At 31.9% G+C, this 5,000-nt stretch overlaps 1 pseudogene; it reads left to right on the forward strand.

Annotated features, from left to right (window-relative positions):
* Positions 1 to 203: 203 nt before the first annotated feature.
* On the forward strand, positions 204 to 1,337 carry LOC119614569 (annotated as a pseudogene).
* The last annotated feature ends 3,663 nt before the right edge of the window (positions 1,338 to 5,000 follow it).

Here is a 5,000-nt window from a genome sequence, read left to right on the forward strand (position 1 = left end):
GACAAATGTCATACTCGGCCATAGATTGCCTTGATATATTACAAGATCCGCAATTTTAAACCCGCAATAATTTATAAATTTTTTTATTAAAGTTTAAACATTATAGGTATTGAATAAACTTGAAATATTCAGGGAGTTTGAATTGGCTAGCATGAAAATAAGACATCTGGCATCTCTATATAAAGCTGGTTGCCACCACAAACCTCTTGAAGTGATCCAATTCTCCCCACTATAGTAAAAACTCGCTCCCAAATTTTATAAACAGTTGTATATTTGCACTCCAGCTAAAAGGTAAGCATCAAGAGACCGGCAAAAAATATACGATCGATCATTTTTTGTATGTTAATAATACCTACATACATATCTATGTATATATTTTTTAGCAAAAATAATTAGCACATTTTATTTGACAAACGAGTAAATAAAATGACTAACAAATAAATTCCCCCCCAAAAAAACTGTCACTTAAGACATTGTCAAACTAAAAGTAAGAAAATCTAAGTTTATTTTTAAATTTCTCTTAAAGGTTTTTTTAATTCCTGCAAAAATGTCGAAACCAGTTTTATACTACACTCCCCGCAGTCCTCCCTGCCGTGCTGTTCTATTAACTGCTGCTGCTTTGGGAGTTGATTTGGACTTGAGGTAAGTCTTAAACAATAACATAAAATTAATTTATACAAATGTTTAAATTTTATACCAAATTTATGTTTATTTTAACTTATTTTTCTATAAATTTCTAGACCCATGAATTTGAAAGAAGGCGATCATTTGACACCTGAATTTCTTAAACTTAACCCCCTACCACTATTCCCGTGTTGGATGATAACGGTGTTGTTATCACCGATTCGCATGTCATTTGCTCATACTTGGCTGATAAGTATGCCGTCGATGAAACCCTCTATCCCAAAGATAAACTTCAACGCATGAAAGTTGATGCCCGTCTCTATTCGATTGCGGTCATCTTTTCCCTCGTGCCCGTTTCATGGTAGAACCTGTCATTTACTTTGGTGCCGATCATATTGCCCAAGAAAAAAGTTGTCTACATGCAAAAGGCCTATGATGGTCTAGAGAAATGTTTGACTTCTTCCAAATACCTGTGCGGTGAGGATCTTACCATTGCCGATTTATGCTGCATAGCTTCGGTCTCTACCGCCATGCTTTTTGCTCCCATCGAAGAGGGAGAATTCCCCAATGTTAAAGCCTGGGTTGATCGTCTAGCTGAATTGCCCTACTATAGAAGAATAATCAGGAGGGAGCTGATGTTTTGTTCAAATTTGTACAAGAAAAGATGGAAGAGAATAAAAAAGCTAAAAGCGCTTAAACAAATTATCATAAAATCATAAAAACTATATTTATTGTACTGTGTGCAAAGTGTGTAAAGAAAACAAATTTATTTGAAATAAATTTTTTTGTAGCAAAATGTTAAAATAGAAAACAAGTTTTATCTGTTTGAGTAGTTAATGGTCATTAGATTGTATCAGTAGTTAAAGAGTTGCCATAATGAAAATTTATTTTAAAGTAATTTATTTAATTGTTTGTTGTTTTGATCGTAAACAGCTCTACATATTTGTATTTGTTACTATCGTGCTTGTTTTTAGTTAGTGGGAAACTATTTTAGGAAATTTATGGCAAAACTATGGCAACATTTTTAAACCGGTCTCTTTAATACTCATTAAGTTAGATCAATCTTTCTCTCTTGCATAGTGCTGCCACAAGCAGTGTTGCCAATATTCTTCCAAGATTTCACATTAAACCATGTCAAAAAAAACCGTCTTATTTAGGTTTTTGCCAAAGCCGCTAGAAAACGCCAAATTTAAACAACATCTGGAAATTTTGTAATTTTATAAACTAGACTGTAGACTACAGTATAGACTATAAACTAGACTAGACTATAGGCTTGACTATAGACTAGACTATAGACTCGACTATAAACTTGACTATAGACTAGACTATAGACTAGACTATACACTAGAATACAGACTAGACTATAGATTTGACTATAAACTAGACTATAAACTAGACTATAGACTTGACTATAGACTAGATTATAGACTAGAATATACTAGACTATAGACAATACTATAGACTAGACTAAACTAAACTAAAGACCAGACTATAGACTAGATTATAGACTAGACTATAGACTAGACTAGACTATAGACTAGACTGTAGACTAGACTATAGACTAGACTATAGACTAGACTATAGACTAGACTAGACTAGACTATAGACTAGACTATAGACTAGACTATAGACTAGACTATAGACTAGACTATAGACTAGACTATAGACTAGACTATAGACTAGACTATAGACTAGACTATAGACTAGACTATATACTAGACTATAGACTAGACTATAGATTAGACTATAGACTAGACTATAGACTAGACTATAGACTAGACTATAGACTAGACTATAGACTAGACTATAGACTAGACTATAGACTAGACTATAGACTAGACTATAGACTAGACTATAGACTAGACTATAGACTAGACTATAGACTAGACTATAGACTAGACTATAGACTAGACTATAGACTAGACTATAGACTAGACTATAGACTAGACTATAGACTAGACTATAGACTAGACTATAGACTAGACTATAGAAGACTATAGACTAGACTATAGACTAGACTATAGACTAGACTATAGACTAGACTATAGACTAGACTATAGACTAGACTATAGACTAGACTATAGACTAGACTATAGACTAGACTATAGACTAGACTATAGACTAGACTATAGACTAGACTATAGACTAGACTATAGACTAGACTATAGACTAGACTATAGACTAGACTATAGACTAGACTATAACTAGACTATAGACTAGACTATAGACTAGACTATAGACTAGACTATAGACTAGACTATAGACTAGACTATAGACTAGACTATAGACTAGACTATAGACTAGACTATAGACTAGACTATAGACTAGACTATAGACTAGACTATAGACTAGACTATAGACTAGACTATAGACTAGACTATAGACTAGACTATAGACTAGACTATAGACTAGACTATAGACTAGACTATAGACTCAGACTATAGACTAACTATAGACTAGACTATAGACTAGACTATAGACTAGACTATAGACTAGACTATAGACCTAGACTATAGACTAGAACTATAGACTAGACTATAGACTAGACTATAGACTAGACTATAGACTAGACTATAGACTAGACTATAGACTAGACTATAGACTAACGAGAACTATAGACTAGACTATAGACTAGACTATAGACTAGACTATAGACTAGACGATAGACTAGACTATAGACTAGACTATAGACTAGACTATAGACTAGACTATAGACTAACTATAGACTAGACTATAGACTAGACTATAGACTACATAGACTAGACTATAGACTAGACTATTAGACTAACGACTAGACTATAGACTAGACTATAGACTAGACTATAGACTAGACTATAGACTAGACTAGACTATAGATTAGACTAACTAGACTAGACTATAGACTAGACTATAGACTAGACTATAGACTCGACTATAGACTAGACTGTAGACTCCGACTATAGACTAGACTAGAGACTAGGCTATAGACTAGACCATAGACTGGACTATAGACGGACTATAGACTAGACTAAAAACTAGACTATAGACTAGGCTATAAACTAGAAACAGGCTATAGACTAGACTATACTATAGACTTGATTATAGAACTTGATTATAAACTAGACTATAGACTAAACTATAGACTGTTAAAAACTAAGAACTTTTATCATCATTATATAAGACTAGACTCTAGACTAGACTGTGGACTAGACTAAAAACTGTATTATAGACTATAAAGTAGACTATAAACAAAACTATAGACTATACTATAGACTAGGCGATGAACTAGACTATAAACTATACTATAGACTCTATAAAAGTCAAGAACTTTAACACCATTAAGTTCCCACACTGACTTATACTCCTTTTGATATTTTTCAGACCTGCTCCTGAAAATAAAAATTGTCTTTGTTATATCTAATATTATTCCATCGAATTTAAAATTAACTGGTGATAAGTTTTAACATAATCGAATAATGAAAATTCCATTAATTATCACAAAATTTTTTACGTTTAACACCTTTTTCGTTGGCGTTAAATCCCACTTAAGGTACCTCTGACAGCTACAGGACGTCACCTACTAGATCATATGAACTAATTTAAATCTTAATTAACTTAATTAATCATAAACTAGGTTGTAGTTAGCTTCCAAAGCTTATTTTACTTCCTAATCATTTCTCTTTCACTTTTGTATCAGTTTTAATTAATTTTGTTACAAGTCACTTTATGACAAAGACAATGACAACGATGGTGACAAAATAAATCCCTAAAGTTTCTAATGATTTAAACTTAATCTATTACATATTTTTATGTGTAATTGAGCCAAACAGTAGCAAGCAAGCGTTTTAATAAATAATATGTGTCCCAAATATTAGGAAGAATAAAGAAAATATGAAAATAAAAAACTTTTATCATTACTGTTACATGTACAAGTAATAATCCTGTTTTCTTATTTTTGTTATACTCTGACATTTTTAATCATGTCAAAAGTCTCATGGTACTTTTATCATCTATAAGTACGAGAAGAAAACAAATGAAAAACTGCAGAATATGTACAAAATTTTGTGAAAGTCAAAGGAAAAAGTTTAACAAAGTTAAGGACAAAGTTTGGGCACAAACGAAATTTAATTAATTCAACGTTTTTGTTGAGTTTTTATTTTGAAATCGAACTAGTCAGACAAATTTCTACAGTAGGTCTAGAAGGAAATAAATTAAAACTTTTAGAAATAATTTGGTGGAAGACCTTGTTAATCAGATTTTTTTATTTTAAATATTTGAAAATTTTACTCCCGACCTTTGGTGACAAAATTGTTTTGATAAAAGCAAGTAGAAAAGTATTGTCTGACATGTCCAAGACAATATTTCACCTAGCCCCCATATAACTGAACCCCCCGAAT

The sequence above is a fragment of the Lucilia sericata genome, unplaced genomic scaffold (genome assembly GCF_015586225.1).
Source record: "Lucilia sericata isolate MDLA Ls3-8-SP2 unplaced genomic scaffold, ASM1558622v1 Contig003066F_arrow, whole genome shotgun sequence".
Taxonomy (NCBI): Eukaryota; Metazoa; Arthropoda; class Insecta; order Diptera; family Calliphoridae; genus Lucilia; species Lucilia sericata.